This window comes from Rutidosis leptorrhynchoides, chromosome 4 (assembly GCF_046630445.1).
Source record: "Rutidosis leptorrhynchoides isolate AG116_Rl617_1_P2 chromosome 4, CSIRO_AGI_Rlap_v1, whole genome shotgun sequence".
Lineage (NCBI taxonomy): Eukaryota > Viridiplantae > Streptophyta > Magnoliopsida > Asterales > Asteraceae > Rutidosis > Rutidosis leptorrhynchoides.
The window spans coordinates 410216439-410242958 of record NC_092336.1 but is presented as its reverse complement, the minus strand read 5'-3'; the positions used below and the strand labels follow the sequence as shown (position 1 = coordinate 410242958).

Below are 26520 nucleotides of genomic sequence, written 5' to 3'. Positions count from 1 at the left end.
TATATGTATATATATATATATATATATATATATATATATATATATATATATATCAATTGAGAGAGTTTAGAGAAATATATTTTCAAGTTTCTATGAAATTATGAAACCTATTGAATTCTATTTATAATAGATTTTTGAATTATAAAAGTGAATTATTAAAGTATGAATTATTAAAGTGAATTATTAAAATATGAATTATTAAAGTAAATTATTAAAGTATGAATTATTAAAGTGAATTATTAAAGTATAAATTATTAAAGTGAATTATTAAATTATGAATTATTAAAGTGAATTATTAAAGTATGAATTATTAAAGTGAATTATTAAAGTATGAATTATTAAAGTGAATTATTAAAGTATGAATTATTAAATTGAATTATTAAAGTATGAATTATTAATGTGAATTATTAAAGTATGAATTATTAAAGTGAATTATTAAAGTATGAATTATTAAAGTTAAAGTAAAGTAAAAGTAAAAGTAAAGTAAAGGTAAAGTTAAAGTATAGTAAAAGTATAAAAAACTATGTATGTATAATACGCGTATAAATATATATAATATTAATTTAAATCGTTATATATATTTAATGAAATAAAATATAAATATCGTTATATTTATTATACTGGTTAATTAATGAGTTGTCAAAAGTGATTCTAGATATTTATAAAAGTTATATACGTTTTAATAATAAAGTTCTTTTTAAACTTAAAACGTCTTTGTACGTTTGAAAATAGATTAATAGAATATTATGGAAACCAATTCTCCACTAACTTTTGTCTAACTTTCGTAAATGACACTTTTTGTTTTTATTTATAAATAGCTTTACAAATTATTCTGAATATCATTAAGAGGAATAGATTTTCTCAAATCATAGTGGACCTCTCAACAGAGACTTGTAATCATAATTCAATGTTTCTGATAATTCAATCATTTAATATATTTTTTTTCGTCAAAAATCATATTGAAACAAATACGTTCGTGTAAAGTATTATACGTTTAATACTTTATTAATATTCTCAAGTTATAATATATATATACATATACATATCTATTTATATATAACGGTTCGTGAATCGTCAGAATTTGGTCGAGGTTATAATGAATGTATGAACACAGTTTAAAATTCTTGAGATTTAACTTAACAAACTTTGCTTATCGTGTCTGAATAATATAAAGATTAAAGTTTAAATGTGGTCGGAAATTTCCGGGTCGTCACAAAGTTCAAGTAAGATTTTCACTCGAAATAAGAATGTTATAGTTATAGAAATTGAATCAAAGTTTGAATATGAGTATTACCTTGTATTAAAAATATATCTTACTGTAAATAAGAAATATTTTTTGAAGTTGGATGATCACTTTACAAGATGAGAAGTAAGCTAGCAAACTTGGAAGTATTCTTGATTTTATGAAACTAGAACTTATAGAATTTATGAAGAACACTTAGAACTTGAAGATAGAACTTGAGAGAGATCACTTAGATGAATAAAATTGAAGAATGAAAGTGTTTGTAGGTGTTTTTGGTCGTTGGTATATGGATTAGATATAAAGGATGTGTAATTTTGTTTTCATGTTAATAAGTCATGAATGATTACTCATATTTTTGTAATTTTATGAGATATTTCATGCTAGTTACCAAATGATGGTTCCTACATGTGTTAGGTGACTCACATGGGCTGCTAAGAGCTGATCATTGGAGTGTATATACCAATAGCACATACATCTAAAAGTTGTGTATTGTACGAGTACGAATACAGGTGCATACGAGTAGAAATGTTGATGAAACTGAACGAGGATATAATTGTAAGCATTTTTGTTAAGTAGAAGTATTTTGATAAGTGTCTTGAAGTCTTTCAAAAGTGTATGAATACATATTAAAACACAACATGTATATACATTTTAACTGAGTCGTTAAGTCATCGTTAGTCGTTACATGTAACTGTTGATTTTGAAACCTTTAAGTTAACGATCTTGTTAAATTTTGTTAACCCAATGTTTATTATATCTAATGAGATGTTAAATTATTATATTATCATGATATTATGATATATTAATATATCTTAATATGATATATATATATATATATATATATATATATATATATATATATATATACACATTTAAATGTCGTTACAACGATAATCGTTACATATATGTCTCGTTTTGAAATCATTAAGTTAGTAGTCTTGTTTTTACATATGTAGTTCATTGTTAACACACTTAATGATATATTTAAATATCATTTTATCATGTTAAATAAAGTGTATCAATATCTTAATATGATACATATGTAATTAGTAGACGTTATCATAACGATAATCGTTATATATATCATTTCGAGTTTCTTAACTTAGTAATCTCATTTCTTATGTATATCACACATTGTTAATATACTTAGTGAGATACTTACTCATCATAATCTCATATCAACCATATATATATGTCTATATATACCACAACATGTAGTTTCTAAAAATTTGTAACGTTTGTAAATCGCCGGTCAACTTGGGTGATCAATTGTCTATATGAAACTTATTTCATTTAATCAAGTCTTAACAAGTTTGATTTCTTAACACGTTGGAAACATTTAGTCATGTAAATATCAATCTCAATTAATATATATAAACATGGAAAAGTTCGGGTCACTACAGTTCCTTTGGGATAGTGACTCTCATGTAGTTAGGATTCACTATGGCGCGTGTAGTTCGGCCAATCATGATTGTTGTTGCGAGGAAGGTAGTGAGTCACGTGTAGTTCGGATTCACAAAGGCGCGTGTAGTTTTTGGCCAGCCTTCGTGTTGTGTGATCTATCGGTTGTTTTATACACCGATGGTGGGGTCGTAAGGACCATGATGTTTGATCTATTGGTTGTTTTATACGCCAATGGTGGGTTGCGAGGACCATGTTGTATGATTAGTGATGCAATAGCCGTGTTTCGCTCACATGTTGTTACGGGTGTGACAATAGTCGATTTTGTACACCTTTGGATTAGCTTTTCCATAGTCATTTTGGGCGCTATCGGTTTTAGCCGTTTGATATGATGTTACGGTAGTTGCGTATTGGTCGTGTTGTGCACTACAAAGGATGTTAAGTGGTGAGTGTTATCCGTAAGGATTCGCTTCTATTTGGTCTTCGTCGGTTTAGATGGTTGATTTTATTTGATGTGCGGTTGTTACTAGCGGTGTACTTGGTATGGTATGCTAGGGGTTGATATCTCGGTTCGAGATTGGTTGAGTTTTTCCCGATGTGAGGGATTGAGCATGGTTTTAGTGCTCGAATTTGGTGGATTTGATAAATCGCGGGTGACAATTTAGTTGTTAAAGGTGATTCGTTGGGAAGAATTGTCTAGGAAAGTTCGGATTGGGACTTATGATTGAGGATCGTTGAGTAGGTCCGGATTGGTTAAGTGGAGAAGATCACGAGGAAGTGATCGACTTTAAGTGGGGGAGAGTTTTAAGACGCAAATATTTATTGTACATAATGTAATTATGTGTACGATGCGTGTATGAAGTGTACGAAGCATGTACGTATTACTTCCTCGAACGTCGAAGGAAACTGGACGTTGTCTGAAGTGACAAGGTGTGTACGTATCTTTTCAACCCCAAATAAAGTTTGTGTTGATGTTTCAAAGCCTTACCATTGGAAAGAAAATCTTATTATGTTTCCAACGATATTTGATTCATCAAAAACGGAGCTACGGACAAAAAGTTATGGCCAAAACAAGTTACTGAAAACTGACCTGAAGGTTGGAGCGGCGCTCCACCTTATGGAGCGGTGCTCCGATTGCGTCTGATGCAATTTTCAGCATTTTTAAAGGTTTTAAATGAGGGGTACTTTGGTCTTTTCACTAGGGGTCGGTTTGGGGTCATCAAAACTGATCCAATGATCATTGTGGATCACATTTCACCCACACAAACACTCTCTTCAGACCCTAGTGAGAGAAACCCACTTTTAGTGAAAGAGAGCTTGATTTGGAGAAGAAGGAGTTAGATTCTCACCAAAGCTCGGGTTTTAAAGTTGTTCTACTCGTCAACGGCATCATTTTGGTGGTATTGGTAAGTTCAAACTCCGAATTTCATTTGTTAGATTTGATATTCAAGTTAGGGTTTGAGTTTGATTTGTTGTGAAACCCTCTTAGATGATGAAATGGGTTTATGGTGACTAGTTATTCTTGTCACTTGGCGGGTTTTGGCTTGGTAGATGATTTGGCCTTGATTAGGCTTTAATCTTGAGTTTAATCACTAGGTTTAGTGATTATGGAAGTGTTGGAACCACTTTAGGTGAATTTGGGTTGACTAATTTTGACTAGAGTCAAAATTAGGGTTTGGTGATGATTATGACCCAATTGTCGATTTAATAAGGTTTATAACTTAAAATGGATTAAGTTGAAGTATAAAACCGAGATAAATATGTTTTGGTGTCAAAACTTACTAATGGCGCGATGTTGACTTCTTATGGGTCAAAATTAGGGTTTATAGGCGATTTTGAGAATGATAGGTGTTTAACACTTGTGTTTGGATTTAAATGGCATATTAGGACCATTCTCATTTGTGTTAGTGATTATTGGTTAATTTTGGGCGCGGTTTGTACTTGGAAGTGCATTTGGGTCAAAATTGCACTAAGTGTCAATTGGGTTGGTTTGTAAGTCAACCCTAATTGTGTTACTTGTTATGTGATAAATGGAATAGGTACATTCCATCGGCGATTGCGAATTTTGGTTTGGCATCCATCAAGACTTCAAGGTGAGTGTTAATATCCTATGTGTATATGTATGTGTAGGATGGGTGCGGGTCGGGTGAAGTGACTCTCGGCTATAGAGCTCACTTCACATATAGGTGGTTTTGATGGACTTGTGTATAGGTCCAATTGGCACGGTTGTGCATTTTGGTTGATCACCTTTGGTGAAGTACACATTTGGTGTGTACATTTTCACACGTGGTTGTGATGTGGATGATATAACCCTTATGGCGAAGGGTTTTGATGTTGAGAAGTGAGTCGCGTGTAGTTCGGATTCACGATGACGCGTGTAGTTCGGTCATCTTATTGAGGTAGTAATCTCGTGTGGTTAAAGAATTACTAAGGCTCGTGTAGTTCGGCCAACCTCGATGTTGTCTTGTTGAAGATAGTAACCTTATTCGTTTATATATTGTTATATATATATATATATATATATATATATATATATATATATATATATATATATATATATATATATATATATATATATATATATATATATATTGTTGTATTGTCGTGATGTAGCTAACCCTCCGGGTGTAGCTTCTTGGCGTTGTTCACATCGTCGTTGGTGAACTTATGTTTGTTGATGCATATTTAGCTTGTTGCTTAGTGATCGTACGGTATGCTTAGATTAGCTTGCCTTTATACTTGGATGCTCCGGTATGCGGTATTTGTTTATTTATGTGGCGTGTCCATTTTATGCATATATATGTATGTAGTATATTTTCACTCATTAAGTGTTAGCTTACCCTCTCGTTGTTTACATTTTTATAGATTTGCTTGGATGAGGTGGCTCGGGTAAGCGTGGGAACTAGTGGCTCGCGTAGTTGCTTTATAAGGCTTGCTTTTGGTTTAATTAGGATTGGGTAGCGTATCCCCAATCGCCATGCTCGGCTTTTATTTTGTGTTCAAAATTGTGGGGTCGAAACTTGTATTTTGTACTTAAAGGGTAAATTGGGTCGATGTGGGCCCCGCTTCGTAAAACTTATTTTATGAATGGAACGTGTTAGTTTTTCATATATGAATATGTTGTTAAAACCGTTTCGCCTAAAAGTGTCAGGAAGCGAGAGATCTTTTTGCGGGAAAACGACATTTGGGACAGCAGGGTTTGGAGCGGAGCGCCCCTATATGGAGCGGCGCTCCATTTGCCTGAAAAGCTGTTCCTTGTTAAAAAAAAAAAAAATTTAAGCATGTATTGGTTGGATAACGGGTTGGGTTGTTACATGCTGCTATTACAGTAAGTCTGCAATAATAAAACACTGATGATGAAATAGAGACACGATGAAGGAGATGATGATCTAGATCGTAATAGGAACTCAACCGAAAATGGGGTAGATGATGACGTGGGAGATGATGTCACTGTGATGAATTCAATTTGATGGAGATTAGGATCGAAATTTTTCTTTCTTCTGTAGGTCGAACTGCAACCCTACACGGCCTCTTTATATTTATTAGGTATAAAGATGATTATTTTTGGCATTAATAATATTTATATTTACGATTTTTATTTAAAAAAATAAAATAAAATAGGGTTTTAAAGGTGTAAATGTACTTCATAACAGAAAAACAGGAATAGATGGATGGTTATGGGTGTCTGTGTTGACCGGGAGGTCGCGGGTTCGAGTCCGGTCTGGAGCAATTCTTTTTAGAGAAGCTTTTAAAGGGTATACTCATTTATTATTATTATTATTATTATTATTATTATTATTATTATTATTATTATTATTATTATTATTATTATTATTAAGTATTAGTATTATTATTTTTTATAGTATTATTATTATTATTAATACTCTTATTATTAGTATTGTTATTATTAATTATTGTTATTATTACTAAGTATTATAATTATTATTAGTATTGTAATTATTAAAATTATTATCATAATTATAAGTATTATAACAATTATTATTATTATTATTATTATTATTATTATTATTATTATTATTATTATTATTATTCTAATAAGTATTATTAATGTAATTATTATTGTTAATTTTATCATTTAAGTATTATTATTATTATCATCATTATAATTAATATTAGCATTCATTTAAGTATTATTATTATTATCATCATTATCATTAATATTAGCATTATCATTAATAATAGTAAAAGAATTACTATAAGAATTATAATTACAATTATAAGTGATAAACAGCTTTTGACATGTCAAATAAATAAAAGTGCGAGTTAAAACAAGAAAGTAATTAATGGTTCATTGGTTTGGTAGTGGGTTTGCTAGACAGGAGGTCATGGGTTCGAAACCTGGCAACAGTAAATATATATTTTTTTAAAGAAGCAGTTTTGATAAGCCTGGGCCTATTGGGCTATTAATGGAAATCTGAATTGGGCTAGTAATGGAAAGTTTGGATTGGGCTATTTAGGATTAGAAATGGACTAGCAAATTTTGGACTTTTAACGGGCTTCAAGTTTAAGTATAAATCATTATTATTAATATGTTATTACCATCATTATTAATATTATTAGTATTAATATTATCACAAATATTTTTATTAATATTATCATTAAAATTGAATATTTAGTATTATCACTATAATTATAAGTATTATTATTAGTATTATTATTATCATTATTATTTTTATTATCATTATTATTATTATTATTTTTAAAATTAATATTATTTTATCAAGTAACTATTAGTTATATGAAACTATACTTAATACATATAATATAACTATATTTTTATTTATTTAAAGTACATAAAATGAATACATTTATGAAACATTAAAGTTATTAATAAAATGATATCACTGATAATATATATATATATATATAAATTTGTTTGATTACAATTATATGTATTAATATATATATAAATGATAGAGGTTCGTGAATCCAGGGCCAACCATGCATTGTTCAGTATCGTCGTATGAATATTTTTACTATAAAATATCGTATAGTGAGTTTCATTTGCTCCCTTTTTAAATGTTTTTGCAATATATATTTTTGGGACTGAGAATACATGCGCTGCTTTTATAACTGTTTTACGAAATAGACAAAAGTAATCGAAACTACATTGTATGGTTGGATTATTAAACCGAATATCGCCCCTTCAAGTCTGGTAACCTAAGAATTAGGGAAATGACCCCTAATTGACGCGAATCCTAAAGGTAGATCTATCTGGCCCAACGAGCCCCATCCAGGGTATGGATGATTTAGTACTTCGAGGTATTATTTAGTATATTAGCTGCGCGCTGTATACTGGGGGATATTCTATATGCATCTTGTTAAGGTCGGTTACCAGGTGTTCAATCCATATGAATGATTTTTATCTCTATGCAATTTGCGAAATGCCTGATATGAGATTATGTTTATGAAAGATGAAATTTAAATCTTGTGGTCTATTAAAAATATGAAATTGATGGATTATGATAAACTAATGAACTCACAAACCTTTAGTTGACACTTTAAAGCATGTTTATTATCAGGTGTTAAAGAAATCTTCTGCTGTGCATTTGCTCATTTTAGAGATATTACTTGGAGTCATTCATGACATATTTCAAAAGACGTTGCATTCGAGTCGTTGAGTTCATCAAGATTATTATTAAGTCAATTATTGTTAGATATATTATGAAATGGTATGCATGTCGTCAACTTTCTATGTAATGAAAGTTTGTCTTTTAAAAACGAATGCAATGTTTGTAAAATGTATCATATAGAGGTCAAGTACCTCACGATGTAACCAAATGTAATGTATTCGTCCAGATGGATTAGGACGGGTCATTAGAGTTGGTATCAAAGCGGTGGTCTTAGCGAACCAGGTCTTGCATTAGTGTGTCTAACTGATAGTTGTTTAGATGCATTAGTGGGTCTGGACTTTGACCGTGTCTGCATGTCAAAATTTTTACTTTTCATTTAGTGTTGAAAATTATTTGCTTATCATCCTTAAAGTTTAGACACGTCTTACTGCCTCTATTGCATAGACAGTGTATAGATAAATTCATATCTTAGCGTATCTGTTATTGTTACCTTTGCCTGCCTGCTTCCGTAGATTCCTCCGTAACTTATGGAATTTTAGTATTATATATGCATATGTAAATTATGTATTGCATGGTATTAATCTATATCCTATAATCTATTTCTTATCGAAAATCCTTCATCTGATCGTACGAGATGAATCCCTCAACCAGTTCGAGTCCCTCAGATTTCGATAGCTATTCCGATAGTTATTCCGACAGCTATTCCGACATGGATATTCACCTAAGCTCTGAAAGCGGTGTCACCAGAATGAATCAATCAATCAGCCATCCCCAATTCATCTGATGGGTTCGTAGTCGACTTAATCAATGGAGACGCGAAGAAGGCGATCCCTTCCACCAACCAAATTCACCTCTTGACAATGAACCTGAAGCGTTTACCGGCGAACCCGTTCGAGACACCATTTTCTCTCTCATTTCCAGAGTATCTCGTCACGATCATATACTATCTCAGATTCTTAACCTCATTCATCCGCTCGTCCGAACCGACAATCATCCCGGTATAATAGAAGAAGTCAACGAGCTTCGCGCCCGAGTTGTAGCCTTGGAAAATATAGTGCAAAACGTACCAGCTTCAACAATATCACCGGCACCAACAGTATAACCAATATCAATACCAATACCACCAACAACCCAAGCTTCAACATCACATGCCTCAACATCTCATTCTGTACCTCGAGTATAATCATCGTTCTACATGACGCTCGACATCTTCGTTCTTCATGATGATTATGTAATCTCTAATGTTTTAGAGATTATGTATTCTAGTTCTAACAGTAAATCAAATGAGATTAATATTATATTAACTCATTTCATCCATGATTACATTCGAGGAAAATATATATGTAAGTATATTTTCATAAAGATTGTAATTAAAAATTCTTTCGTACAAACTGTTAATGGTGAAAATATTTTAATGGGTAGGTAATACCCGAGGAATATTTAGATTTCACTTTAATAAGTTACACTCTACATTCTTCGAATCTGATTCAATAGTCAATTACTATCCTACTTATATCCACAGATATACGAGTCCGATCACCACAGAATAACCATTTTCATTCAATTTCATATTTAGATTTTGACTTATCAGAATCCAATAAGTGGCATAATGAAGAAAACATTGGACAAAATAAAAATTGTTAGAAACAAACAAATTAAATATGAGAAATTTTGTTAAGAATCCACGCTAACAAAATCCTAGCTAACTGTTCCTAGCTAACTGATTACATTATATTTATCAAAATTTATTTATCACCATTTATATTCTCGCAATTTTATTTATTGTCATTTAATTTCTGTTATTTATTTTACGCACTTTAAATATCAGGACACATATACAAGGTTTTGACATATCATATCGACGCATCTATATATATTATTTGGAATAACCATAGACACTCTATATGCAGTAATGATAGAGTTAGCTATACAGGGTTGAGGTTGATTCTACAATAATATATATAATTTGAGTTGTGATCGAGTCTGAGATATGTATACAATGGGTCACGATACGTATTAATTAATTCAAATATTATATATTAAACTATATATGAATTATTGGACTGTTAACTATGGACTATCGACTGTGGACTAATAACATTGGATAATTAAAATGAATTAAAATATTGATTATAACAAATGAAACTAAACATTTCTTCAAGTTTGCCACTTGGTTTCATCTTAAACCTCATTTGTATCTTGACGATTACAATCTGCGTTCAAACCTTTCGTAATTCTTGAAAACACCTCAATCGAGAGAATGAACTAACCACACTTCATCTATGGAAGAAAAGATTAATGCATATAGTTATGCACCTGAAAAATTCTCGGAACCTAAGTAAACATTTAACACGTATCTGTGTTAGCTCCGTTGGCATTGTTATTACCGAAAATAACATTGTAAATCTTTTTCAAATTAGTCAATTTTTCACAGCTCCAGCAAATCAACTTTGACTTTTCATTTGAAACAACCTTATTATAACCTTGATATATGTGCATGCTCTTTTATTGTTACCGAGGAACCTTTTATATTTCACCATATTACCATCAGCGTTTAATCATCTAAAAACACAATTCTCCTGAAACCACCTCTGATTGATAACCGATGATTCAGATATCGTAGCATTAGATGCAGAGGAAACAGAAAAATTGTTGATGATCTAAATGGTGAAAAGTTTGATGATAAAGAAGGGAGTGTTAGGAACGCTCGATAGAAAATTTGGTACTGAAAAATAGATTGAGCAAACCATGAAGGAGACTAAGGCCAAATAGAAGGACCAAACCCTATATTCAAAGAATCCAGATAATTCTAGACCCGATGAAATCTTTAGAGAATATCCTGCTCCGAAGTTATGTTAAAATCTTGCAGAAAATTTTTCCTTATCAACCATCGAACTTAGAAATTCCAAAATATCATCATAAATATCTTCGATATTTCTGAAGATATTTTCATAAATATTCTCATCCAAAATTATTTATCTCTTCGTGCTATCTATATTACATCATAAAGAAAACTACTTTAGTTTCTAAATTTCTTTAAAATTTGAGTTTGAATTATGAATGATTTTGAAGTAGTGTTGGAAATTGATGCATGAGTTAGTATAATTTAATGACACTTGATCAATGTGGTTATATTACAGTAAGTTATGCTGATTTTCTAATGAAACGTGATGATTCACGGATTATAACATCATCATGTTCCATGTTACACGACTCTTACATTCTACCTAATCTCCAAACATATCAAGAACATATCTTCCTGATAGTTCTATCTTTTCACTTGAATTCTGGTAATTTGACAAGTCAGATTGTGCTATTACCAGTTCTCTTTTAGAAGGATAGTCATGTTCATTCGAAACATCATACATACAAATTCTGGATAATTATTCATTTGACTTAAAGTCTAGAAAAGAAAACAAAAAAATTTGAATTGAGGGAAAGGTGTGGACTATGAAAATAAGGAAATGAAGGGAGTAGATTTATAGTGAAATATCCGATAGAGCAATCGAAACAGATTATCGCATTCAGCTATAGAGGATCTAAATTTCCTTAATTACAGAGGAATCAAATCTTATTACGAAGATTTTCTTTAAATTTCTTGAATTCCGGAATACAACCTTTATCACGTCAAAAGTTAAGACGAATCTTTGATTCCTAATTTCACTCTTTGGTGATAGCTTCACTCATGCACTTCGATTAATCGAATTATTTTATCCTTATTACTCTATGGTAATAAAACTCTAGTTATCAACTAATAATCGTCATGAAAACATATTTATTGTTAGCTATGACGACCTCGATCAATTTTCTGGACGAAATTTCTTTAATGGGTAGGTACTGTGACGACTCGGGAATTTCCGACCAAATTTAAACTTAATCTTTGTATGATTCCGATACGATAAGCAAAGTCTGTAATGTTGAGTCTCAAAAATTTTGAACTATTACATAAACTCAATTGACCTTCGACCATTCCCGACGATTCACAAACAACTAATTTGTAAAATAGATATATATAATTTTATTTGAAATATTATTTGAAATAATATATGATTTAATTGTTGGAAATAAATATATTAAATAATATCAGTATATTTAATATTATTAATTTAATATATAATATATAGATATGTAGATAATTATATATATATATATATATATATATATATATATATATATATATATATATATATATATATATATATATATATATATATATGTGTATATTATAAAATGAAATATTATATATTGTTATTGTTATAATCAATGTTGAAAAAATAATAATAATATATAACAATTATTATTTAAAGAGTATATATATAAATAAAGTATATAGAATATATATTTTGTGATTTCGAAGTTATTTAATAAACGACGGTAACGCTCAATTGTCATTCGATAGATAGTAAAGGAGTTAAAAAGGAACTCAGGTGATTTTAAAATAAACAGTGATCCGAAAATGGGTTCTATAAATTATAGGCTTAGTAAAAATGTATTTAGGAGCTATTTATTAAATTTTAAAACTTTTTATATTTTACTTGGGATCGGGGGTGAATAATTAATGTAATTTTTATTTAATAGTTAGTGATCGAATTTTATATCATCATGACCAAAATAAATAAATATAATTACTGTTAAAATTTGGGAATTTTTCGAAGACTTTTAATCCGCGACTAGTTTACAACGGAGTACGATACAATACCCGTGTTAGAGTGTCGGTAGACTAATAGTAATTTATACCCGTGACTCTTGAATAATTACTCAAAGTGTACTGTGTTTGTCTCCCATTTAAGTGCCTCTTTCTTTTCTTTTCTATATATTATATGCTTATACCTATATGAAGAGAAGAACTTAAAACTCAACTGAGTTTCTCATTTACATCTTTACTTTCGAAAACACCCGAAAACTACAACCATAACCCATCGATCATCATCATCATCATGTTATTATTGGATCACCTCTTGCTTGATCATCACCACCGGCTACCACCTTAACCTCCATCATAAACACCCTCATCACCTTATCACCCTGGTTCCCATTAAGTACTCATTAACTATATAAATAACTGTATAATATTATAATTAGAGAATGCAGTGTAAGATGCGTTGGAACCCAGATGGTTTTCAGTCTCAACCTAGTACTTTGGTTGAACTTGATATCTATCTATTTCTTTCTATCGAGTCTCAAACCCAAACCCAAACCAAACATCATTTAAATTAGGGTTTCATGCTTCTGCTATACGTATACTAATTCTGTTTGTCTATACTTTTGTCCCGAAAACCGCCACCCCACATCATCCCCTTCATCGATACCCTCACCAACTCGTTGATCATCAAAACTACTAACCGGTTACTACTATATTCCTTTTTGCTTTCGGATCAACAAGAACTCCAATACAAGACCTAAACAATTTTGTTACTACTTGATTGCTACTGTTACTATTTCGGTGGGAATGAAGAAGATGACGATGCTTATGGTGACTAACAAAAACAATCTAATTTATACACGGGTACAACGATGATGATGATAAAATTGTAAGACATAACGATGATGAGAATATCATGATGATTATGATGATACCGTAGCGAGTATGATGGTGATGATAAATGATGAAGACGATCACCGTTAACTCACTTGCAACTCTTCGTGAACCCACAATACCGGCTGCTACTATTTCGTTCTGGTTTATAGTCAAACGAGACCACCACCATCAAGAACCGAAGGTCTGTTAATTGCTGCGGATCAGATTACGGTTTCTGTTCGATACAACCCCAAACTCCACCAAACAAACTGCTACTGCATCTGTTATCTGTCACGATCACTAATCAGCGAAGGTTGCTGCTATTACAGTAAGTCTGCAATAATAAAACAATGATGATGAAAAGGAGACACGATGAAGGAGATGATGATCTAGATCGTAATAGGAACTCAACCGAAAATGGGGTAGATGATGACGAGGGAGATGATGTCGCTGTGATGAATTCGATTTGATGGAGATTAGGTTCGAAATTTTTCTTTCTTCTGTCGGTCGAACTGTAACCCCACACGGCCTCTTTATCTTTATTAGGTATAAAGATGATTATTTTTGGCATTAATAATATTTATATTTACAATTTTTATTTAAAAAAATAAAACAAAATAAAATAGGGTTTTAAAGGTGTAAATGTACTTCATAACAGAAAAACAAGAATAGATGGATGGTTATGGGTATCTGTGTTGACCGGGAGGTCACGGGTTCGAGTCCGGTCTGGAGCAATTCTTTTTAGAGAAGCTTTTAAAGGGTATACTCATTTATTATTATTATTATTATTATTATTATTATTATTATTATTATTATTATTATTATTATTATTATTATTATTATTATTATTATTATTATTATTATTATTATTATTATTAAGTATTTGTATTATTATTTTTTATAGTATTATTATTATTAATACTCTTATTATTAGTATTGTTATTATTAATTATTGTTATTATTACTAAGTATTATAATTATTATTAGTATTGTAATTATTACAATTATTATCATAATTATAAGTATTATAACAATTATTATTATTATTATTATTATTATTATTATTATTATTATTATTATTATTATTATTATTATTATTATTATTATTATTATTCTCATAAGTATTATTAATGTAATTATTATTGTTAATTTTATCATTTAAGTATTATTATTATTATCATAATTATCATTAATATTAGCATTATCATTAATAATAGTAAAAGAATTACTATAAGAATTATAATTACAATTATAATTGATAAACAGCTTTTGACATGTCAAATAAATAAAAGTGCGAGTTAAAACATGAAAGTAATTAATGGTTAATTGGTTTGGTAGTGGGTTTGCTAGACAGGAGGTCGTGGGTTCGAAACCTGGCAACAGCAAATATATATATTTTTTTAAAGAAGCAGTTTTAATAAGCCTGGGCCTATTGGGCTGTTAATGGAAAACCGAATTGGGCTAGTAATGGAAAGTTTGGATTGGGCTATTTAGGATTAGAAATGGACTAGCAAATTTTGGACTTTTAATGGACTTCAAGTTTAAGTACAAATCATTATTATTAATATTTTATTACCATCATTATTAATATTATTAGTATTAATATTATCATAAATATTTTTATTAATATTATCATTAAAATTGAATATTTAGTATTATCACTATAATTATAAGTATTATTATTAGTGTTATTATTATCATTATTATTTTTATTATCATTATTATTATTATTTTTAACATTAATATTATTTTATCAAGTAACTATTAGTTATATGAAACTATACTTAATACATATAATATAACTATATTTTTATTTATTTAAAGTACATAAAATGAATACATTTATGAAACATACAAGTTATTAATAAAATGATATCACTAATATATATATATATATATATATATATATATATATATATATATATATATATATATATATATAAATTTGTTTGATTACAATTATATGTGTTAATATATATATAAATGATATAGGTTCGTGAATCCAAGGCCAACCCTGCATTGTTCAGTATCGTCGTATGAATATTTTTACTACAAAATATCGTATAGTGAGTTTAATTTGCTCCCTTTTTAAATGCTTTTGCAATATATATTTTTGGGACTGAGAATACATGCGCTGCTTTTTTAACCGTTTTACGAAATAGACAAAAGTAATCGAAACTACATTGTATGGTTGGATTATTAAACCGAATATCGCCCCTTCAAGTCTGGTAACCTAAGAATTAGGGAAATGGCCCCTAATTGACGCGAATCCTAAAGGTACATCTATCGGGCCCAACGAGCCCCATCCAGGGTATGGATGCTTTAGTACTTCGAGGTATTATTTAGTATATTAGCTGCGCGCTGTATACTGGGGGATATTCTATATGCTTCTTGTTAAGGACGATTACAAGGTGTTCAATCCATATGAATGATTTTTATCACTATGCAGTTTGTGAAATGCCTGATACGAGATTATGTATATGAAAGATAGAATTTAAATCTTGTGGTCTATTAAAAATATGAAATTGATGGATTATGATAAACTAATGAACTCACCAACCTTTTGGTTGATACTTTAAAGCATGTTTATTCTTAGGTGTTAAAGAAATCTTCTGCTGTGCATTTGCTCATTTTAGAGATATTACTTGGAGTCATTCATGAAATATTTCAAAAGACGTTGCATTCGAGTCGTTGAGTTCATCAAGATTATTATTAAGTCAATTATAGTTGGATATATTATGAAATGGTATGGATGTCGTCAACTTTCTATGTAATGGAAGTTTGTCTTTTAAAAACGAATGCAATGTTTGTAAAATGTATCATATAATGGTCAAGTACCTCGCGATGTAACCAAATGTAATGTATTCGTCCTGATGGATTAGGACGGGTCATTAGACTCAAGTACTTTATTACAAAATTTTTGTCAGAGGTGATCAATGATCCACATATATAATAAGGGTTCATTAACCCATATGGTTCGGTAAAAGCTACTTTCATAAAATTTGTAGACCCCTAATATGCGGGAAAAGATTAAAAAAAATAACATGTCAGCTCAAAACCTGAAAACTATAGTCAAACGTGCATATGAATTGATAAATGCACTTACAGCATGAAGGAAAATGTGATGACCAGTCCTTATCCACCTGGACGAAGTCATCAACATTTGGTTCCAATGCGATGATCGACTCCAAGTAATGTCCTTAAAATGAGCTAATGCACAGCGGAAGACTTAATTCGTACCTGAGAATAAACATGCTTAAAAGTGTCAACCAAAAGGTTGGTGAGTTCATAGGTTTATCGTAACAATCATTTCAATATATTAATAGACCACAAGATTTCATAATCATAAACATAATACACTCGCAAGTGTATGTAAAGCATTCTAAGTTGTTGAGCACTTGGTAACTGATAGTGCTCCAAATGAACATATATTTAGTAGCAATATCGTTCCAATATGTAAAGTTTTTAAATGTAATTTCCTTATTTTTAGTTGTAATAGTTAAATAAATAAGTGCGAAGACGAAAGACGCAAATCGCTCAAAAATGAAGATTTAAAGACAAAAACGAAGATTTGAAAGACCAAAACGTCCAAAAAGCTCAAATGTACAAGATACAATTCAAAAGGTTCAATTTATTGATGAGAAACGTCTAAAAATGACAAGAGTACAAGTTACAAAACGCAAAGTACAAGATATTAAATTATACGAAAGGACGTTCGAAAATCCGGAACCGGTACCCGAGCCAACTATCAACGCTCGACGCAACGGAGCTGAAAGTACAAGTCAACTATGCACAAGAATATAATATAATATTTAAATAATTCATAATAAGAATAATAATAAATAATAAAAAGTTGTTAATTGAGCATAGTTAAGGGGTCATAAGTGAAAATTTCAAATCAACATTTGCCTATAAAATGGAATTCACGTAGTAATGAAAAAGAACACCTTCACTTCATTTTTCTTTCTTTCCCTCTGTAAGAATATATATATTTATATTTATAATATTAAGTTTAATTTAAGTTTAATAATAATTGGGTTATTGTAAGAAATATTTTACGGGTTTTAAAGTCGAAACTCTGCCCGTGTAACGCTACGCGATTAATCACCACTGTAAGCTATGTTCTTCCTTTTTAAATTAATGTATCGTAACTAAGTTATTATTATGCTTATTTGAGCCGAAGTAATCGTGATGTTGGGCTAAAATATTAAGAAGGGGTTATTGAACTTTGGACCATAATTAAGGTTTGGGCAAAAGACCGACACTTGTGGAAATTGAACTATTGACTATTAATAGATTGGGGGTATTGTCTAATTGAGTGACAACTCATTGGAGTCTGTCGAACCTATCTTCAAATTAATTAACCTAATAATTAATAATGATTATGGTTGTCCTATTTAGTGATGTTCATATGGAATCTGTTATAATCATTTAATTAATCAATTGGGTTGGGTAATTGATTATTCATTCTGATCAAGTGGATGAATTAATATTCATAAACTAATTAAAACAGGGGTGGATTACATACAGTGATAACTGGTGTAATTGTTGACAGAAGTGATAACTGCGTCACAGTTTAAATCCTTAATCAGTTGGAATATTTGACTTCGGGTATAAGGGTAATTTGACGAGGATACTCGCACTTTATATTTATGACCGATGGACTATTATGGACAAAAACCAGATAGACGTATCAAATAAACCAGGACAAAGGACAATTAACCCATGGTAATAAATTAAAATCAACACGTCAAACATCATGATTACGGAAGTTTAAATAAGCATAATTCTTTTATTATATTTCTCATCGTATCTTTATTTACTGTCATTTTATTACTCGCAATTTTATTTACTGTCATTTTATTTATTGTCATTATTTTACGCACTTTAATTATCGTCATTTATCTTTACGCTTAAAATATAGAATCGACAAACCGGTCATTAAACGGTAAAACCCCCCTTTTATAATAATATTACTACTTATATAATTATATATATTTTGTATAAATATAGTTAAAAATATAGTAAGTATCACCAGCTCCCTGTGGAACGAACCGGACTTACTAAAAACTACACTACTCTACGATTAGGTACACTGCCTATAGTGTTGTAGCAAGGTTTAGGTATATCTCATCCGTAAATTAATAAAACTTGTGTCATATTTTGTAGTATTTTGTATTAAAAATAATACTATTTCGTACCCTCACGCTACATCATCAGTAACCATACGTAACATTTAATCAACGTCGCAAATTCCCTTTATTATGAAATCTCCCTACACTGTACCAACTGTAGTAACAAAACGAAGTACTGTGCAACCGTTGAATACTGGTCGTCCAGTCCGGTTGGGGTTGTCAGGCCCGATAGATCTATCAACAGGATTCGCGTTTACAATACCCATGTAAATATTAGTTACCAAGCTACAGGGAAATATTCCAGTGGTACAACTCAACGTAGAATGTATTTTAAGTACTTGTGTCTATTTCGTAAAACATTTATAAAGGCAGCGCATGTATTCTCAGCCCAAAAATATATTGTAAAAGCAATTAAAAAGGGAGCAAATGAAACTCACCATACTGTATTTTGTAGTAAAAATACATATGACGACATTGAACAAGTATAGGATTGGTCTCGAATTCTCGAACCTATATCATTTATATATATTAACACATAAAATGGTAATCAAACAAATTTATATATTATTAGTGATTTAGTTGTTATTTTAAATCATGTGTTTCATTAATAACTTAATTAATTATATTCACTTTATTTATCTTAAATAAATAATTACTGTTTAAAAAAATATTACTATGATTGTATTAAATATAATTTTTATATAATTAATAGTTATATGATAAAATAAAAAGTGGTTTTTATTTTATAATAATAATAATAATAATAATAATAATAATAATAATAATAATAATAATAATAATAATAATAATAATAATAATAATAATAATAATAATAGAAACTACCTTTAAAGAAATACTCTCCAAAAATGTCATCGCCCGGGCTCGAACCCGAGACCTCTCGGTTAAACGAAAACGCCCCTAATCATTAATTCGTATCTTTTAATTACCATCCTCATTTTATTTATCATTACCATTTAATATCATCACCATCCTAATCTTATTTTCGCTATCGATATCATAATCAATATAATCATTCTTCATTAACTACCATCATTGATTTAACACCTTACACCATTATCATCATTCATGATCATAATCTTAAACTATAATTATCATTTTCATAATAATCATACATCATGTGATCATTATCATTTTCCATCTTTCCCATCTTGATCTCGTTCATCATCATACTTATTTCAATATCGTATATCACCATTAATCACCAAACTCGCATCACCTCTTTCCTTTATGTTTATAATAGCAATAGAAACTAGATATAGAATCAAAAAAAAATATATATATAAAGTCGAGCAGAGCAGCATAAACAATCAGCAACCCTTTTCGTGGGTTCTTGGCCTAGTATTACGGCCCAATTAGAAACAGAATTTAGCAGCCCAAAAACAGAATCCATTATCATCTTGGGTCTACAATTCAGCCCAATTATATCAATTAAATGGGTTTCAGTTTACGAAACAGAAGGAATCTTGCAAGTGTAATTGAACAGATTAGTGGAGTAGGTAGAAAGCACGAATAGGAAAAGGAAAGAAAACGATGGTTGTGGGATTTTGTCAGGAAACAGAAACAACAACACCTCAACAGTTGCAGTCCGTTTCTTTATGAGCAGTTGAAAATCAAATATCATCCTTCGTGTAATTTCATTGTATTACTGTCTTCAACGTAATCGTTATCATAAGCATCATCTTCATAAACGTCTACATCATCTTCATAAACGTTTACATCATCTTCATAAACGTCTACATCATCTTCATCGACTTGTCACCACCGAACCCATCTTCTTCCTCGTTCACGATTATTATTCATTACTATTATCATGTCACTAGATCACCATGATTATCAGCATCGTTTTAACTTCATTGCCATCTCTCTTCTTCGATCGTAAAACAGAAATATGAGAGAGAGGAAGAAAGAGAGAGCTGCTACAGCTTGGTGTTGGTTCGAAAGAAAGAAGAAAAAGAAAATATTGAAAGGAAATTGATGATGGTGGATCGTGGCGGTTTTAAGGTGATAGTTGAAACAGGAAACAGTATCAGAAGAGTAGGTGGTGGTTGTTTTATGTTCGAAAAGAAAAAAAAAATAACAGGAGCAGAAACAAAGAAATAGCAGGAGATAGTTTTTCGGTGGTGTTGGATATGGTTTTTGATAATTGAGTTTATGTACGTTGAACAAAGAAACCTATGGCAACTCATTCGACTGAAAACAGAAAAATAAAGGTGAAGGTAATGAGTTAGTGGTGATTGTTTGGCATCGGTTGAAACAGCAAATAGATGGTATGAAGTAGCAATATGGTAGTAGGGTGATGATGGTCGTTGTAGGTGGTTGTTCATGACAAGAATTAAGGGAGAGAGTGAAAAGTGAGAGCGGTGGTAGCGGATTTATGGTGGAGTGGTGCCGGAGGTGGTGATCACGATGGTGGAGTGATCGCTTTCATGTGAATAGTAAATTAATTAATTTCTTTCCTTTACTATTTTGAATCGTAAAAGTTTTAAAAAGTCGTATTTATTAAATATTTCAGGGGTATATTATGTAACTTGCAATTAATAATTTCTATCATGTCGCTTTCATGTGAATAGTAAATTAATTAATTTTTTTTCATTTACTATTCATGAATAGTAAATGAGTTAAAAAAAAGTTTTGAAAAAATAATAATAATAATAAAAAAATTATTAATTCCTTTAAAAAAAAAATTGGGTAAAAAAAATCGTTTTTTTTTAAGAAAAAAAAAATTTCGTTTTTTTAAAAAAAAAAAAAAAATTTGTGTAAAAAAAATTCGTTTTTTTTAAAGAAAAAAAATTCTTTTTAAAAAAAATTGTAAAAAAATCGTTTTTTTTTAAAAAAAATTTAAAAAAAAAGTTTTAAAAAAAATTTATATAAAAAAAATTTTAAAAAAAAAAAAATTAAAAAAAAAGTTTTTTTTTTTTATTACCTTTAGATTTTTAGACTCTAGTTACAATTTTTAGTATTTAGTTTAGTTTTGCCATAGTTATTTTTATTTCTAGAATTTTTAGGTTTGCCGTAAAATCCCTTAAGTGCTTATTCCTTAGACTAAGATTTATGTGCTTTAAAATTTTGCGACGCCGTTTTTCGCGCTAATTTCTTATTTTTATTTTTCGACGCCTATTTTTCGACCTTTTTCGACGCGCAATCTTTTTCTTTCTTATTTCTCGCTATTCTAGTTTTAGGATAAGATTTTTATTCTACTTCTTATCTAAATTTCTTAAAATTACGAAAATTTATTTTAAGTGGTTAAATTGATAGACATCAAAATTTTCTGGTTCGTAGTAATAGTTGGATTTGTACGTGGACCGGGTTGTTGGAGCCAAACAGTCCTCAATTTTATTGAGACCAAACGAATCCTGCCCCTCTGCTGCATCTTTTGGCTATTCGAAACGTGGGCAAAAATCAGAAAAGTCTATTAATTGGATAGCTTATATAAGTTTTTCTTATTATTTTTATAACTAATAGGATATTCTGTGAATGCACCGAGCAAAACGTTCACTACCTGTCATACGTTCACCACCTGTAACTCGATCAAGACATCTAGCCAATATTGTCGCCGTTGATTTTTCTTTAGAATCATCATCTAGTCGACCAAGAACTCCAACTCAAATTTCCGATAATCCATCTTTTGAACCCGATTTCACAACTAAGAACCCGGAGGATATTCAAGGACAATTCCAAGATCCTGAACCACTAATTATTCCTCCTGAACCACAAACTATTAAATCAGAATCTTCTAGTGATTCGTATTCAACAAATTCAATTATGGAAAATCTGGAACCTCTAAGTATGGAAGACCGAATGAGAGCCACACGCACGGGCCAAGGTCACGCCATTATTAAGCCAGACATTAATGCGCCAGATTATAAAAATCAAAGGACAAATCCTACACATGGTAACTAATCAGTGCCAATATAGTGGTACGCCAAAGGAAGATCCAAACGAACATCTTCGTACGTTTAACAGGATCTGTACACTATTCAAAATCCGAGAAGTTGAGGATGAACAGATCTATCTCATGTTGTTTCCCTGGACTTTAAAGGGAGAAGCCAAAGATTGGTTAGAATCGTTACCTGAAGGGGCGATTGACACATGGGATGTTTTAGTTGAAAAATTTCTTAAACAATTCTTTCCGGCATCTAAAGCCGTGAGACTTCAAGGAGAAATTGTTACGTTCACGCAAAAGCCAAATGAAACATTATATGAGGCATGGACAAGATTCGGAAGGATGTTGAGAGGATGTCCTCAACACGGTTTAGACACTTATCAAATAGTACAAATATTCTACCAAGGTGTCAACGTTGCTACACGAAAAGACATCGACATAACCGCTGGTGGATCCATTATGAAGAAAACCGCAACTGAAGCTTACAAAATTATTGATAACACAGCCTCCCACTCACATGAGTGGCACCAAGAAAAAGATATTGTTCGTTCATCTAAAGCGGCTAGAGCCGATTCTAGCCATGACTTTGATTCTGTTTCCGCAAAAATAGATGCTTTCGAAAGACGAATGGAAAAGATGAATAAAGATATTCACGCAATACGAATCAGTTGTGAGCAATGCGGTGGACCACACTTAACGAAAGACTGTCACATTGAACAAACGATGGAACAACGTGAGAATGTTGTCTACATGAACCAAAGGCTGGAAAATAGTTATCAGAATAATTATCAACCGCCAAGGCCAAACTTCAATCGAAATCAAAACATTCTTTACAATCCAAAAGGACCCGACAATAACTCGTATAACCAACAAGGTCCGAATAACCAACCAACTCAAAACAACACTTTCAATCAACAAAGACCTAGCTTGTATAAACCACCACAACAAATCGAAGAGAAAAAGCCAAATCTAGAAGAAATGATGGCAAAGCTGATTGAATCTCAAACACAATTCATTACATCTCAAACCCAAACGAACGAGAGGTTTGATCAGTCATTAAGAACTCAACAAGCTTCCATTTTGAATCTAGAAAAACAAGTAGGTACTCTTGTTAGATTGATGAGTGAAAGGGAACAAGGAAAGCTACCGAGTAATAATGAAGTAAATCCTCGGAATGAAAATGTTAACATGATATCCACAAATTCTGAAAAACCAATACCAGAAGATGGGAAAGTTTTAGATGTAAGTAACAATGAAGAAGTTACACCACCACCACCACCCGAGTATGTAAAGCCAGTGGTGGCACCATACAAACCACCCATCCCGTTTCCAAGAAAAGGAGTTGAGTATGAGCAAGTAATAGGTAATAAAGTTGGTGATACCATTGGAAAGAAGAAGAAGAAGAAGTATAAGAAAGTACAAGAAACAAAAACCGTAGAAGTAAACCCGGTGAAGACAGTTCCACCAAAACCTCCACCAAGAGTAGGTGATCCGGGTGAATTTATTGTTCCTTGTCTACTTAGTGATTGTGTCATGTATGATGCATTAGCAGATTTAGGTGCAAGTGTGAGTGTTATGCCTCTTTCATTATTTAAAACATTAGGTGTAGGTAAGTTAAGTCCAACGGATATGAGTGTTCGACTCTTTGATCAAACCATTAAGCACCAAGTTGGAATTGCTGACAACCTACCCGTTCAAGTAGGTAATTTAACCTTTCTAGTCGAATTTATTGTCATTGACATAGAAGAGGACCCAAACGTTCCTCTAATTTTAGGTCGACCATTCTTTGCGTCCACCGGGGCGTTATTTGATGTAGGAAATGAAAGAATGACACTTAAAAGTGGTGACAAATCAATCACCTTTATGATTCGAAAGTCTAAATCTCCACCAACCAAAACCATTGAACCAATAAAAATGATTGGTAATAACCATGTTGTTTTACCAACTCCAGCGGTAGTGCTAAACAATAATGAAACGCCTAAGTGTGGGGAAAATTGTAGTGACCCGAACTTTTCCATGTTTATATATATTAATTGAGATTGATATTTACATGATTAAATGTTTCCAACATGTTAAGCAATCAAACTTGTTAAGACTTGATTAATTGAAATATGTTTCATATAGACAATTGACCACCCAAGTTGACCGGTGATTCACGAACGTTAAAACTTGTAAAAACTATATGATGACATATATATGGATATATATATAGTTAACATGATACTATGATAAGTAAACATATCATTAAGTATATTAACAATGAACTACATATGTAAAAACAAGACTACTAACTTAATGATTTTTAAACGAGACATATATGTAACGATTATCGTTGTAAAGACATTTAATGTATATATATCATATTAAGAGATATTCATACATGATAATATCATGATAATATAATAATTTAAAATCTCATTTGATATTATATACATTGGGTTAACAACATTTAACAAGATCGTTAACCTAAAGGTTTCAAAACAACACTTACATGTAACGACTAACGATGACTTAACGACTCAGTTAAAATGTATATACATGTAGTGTTTTAATATGTATTTATACACTTTTGAAAGACTTCAATACACTTATCAAAATACTTCTACTTAACAAAAATGCTTACAATTACATCCTCGTTCAGTTTCATCAACAATTCTACTCGTATGCACCCGTATTCGTACTCGTACAATACACAGCTTTTAGATGTATGTACTATTGGTATATACACTTCAATGATCAGCTCTTAGCAGCCCATGTGAGTCACCTAACACATGTGGGAACCATCATTTGGCAACTAGCATGAAATATCTCATAAAATTACAAAAATATGAGTAATCATTCATGACTTATTTACATGAAAACAAAATTACATATTCTTTATATCTAATCCATACACCAACGACCAAAAACACCTACAAACACTTTCATTCTTCAATTTTATTCATCTAATTGATCTCTCTCAAGTTCTATCTTCAAGTTCTAAATGTTCTTCATAAATTCCAAAAGTTCTAGTTTCATAAAATCAAGAATACTTTCAAGTTTGCTAGCTCACTTCCAATCTTGTAAGGTGATCATCCAACCTCAAGAAATCTTTGTTTCTTACAGTAGGTTATCATTCTAATACAAGGTAATAATCATATTCAAACTTTGGTTCAATTTCTATAACTATAACAATCTTATTTCAAGTGATGATCTTACTTGAACTTGTTTTCGTGTCATGATTCTGCTTCAAGAACTTCGAGCCATCCAAGGATCCATTGAAGCTAGATCCATTTTTCTCTTTTCCAGTAGGTTTATCCAAGGAACTTAAGGTAGTAATGATGTTCATAACATCATTCGATTCATACATATAAAGCTATCTTATTCGAAGGTTTAAACTTGTAATCACTAGAACATAGTTTAGTTAATTCTAAACTTGTTCGCAAACAAAAGTTAATCCGTCTAACTTGACTTTTAAAATCAACTAAACACATGTTCTATATCTATATGATATGCTAACTTAATGATTTAAAACCTGGAAACACGAAAAACACCGTAAAACCGGATTTACGCCGTCATAGTAACACCGCGGGCTGTTTTGGGTTAGTTAATTAAAAACTATGATAAACTTTGATTTTAAAGTTGTTATTCTTAGAAAATGATTTTTATTATGAACATGAAACTATATCCAAAAATTATGATTAAACTCAAAGTGGAAGTATGTTTTCTAAAATGGTCATCTAGAC

The 26520-nt window shown here is 30.7% G+C and overlaps 1 non-coding gene across 1 annotated transcript; it reads right to left on the bottom strand.

Annotated features, from left to right (window-relative positions):
- Positions 1 to 23059: 23059 nt before the first annotated feature.
- Positions 23060 to 23166, bottom strand: LOC139846090 (small nucleolar RNA R71). The gene has a single exon (XR_011758835.1). It is a non-coding gene; the product is annotated as a small nucleolar RNA R71 (small nucleolar RNA).
- Positions 23167 to 26520: the final 3354 nt, after the last annotated feature.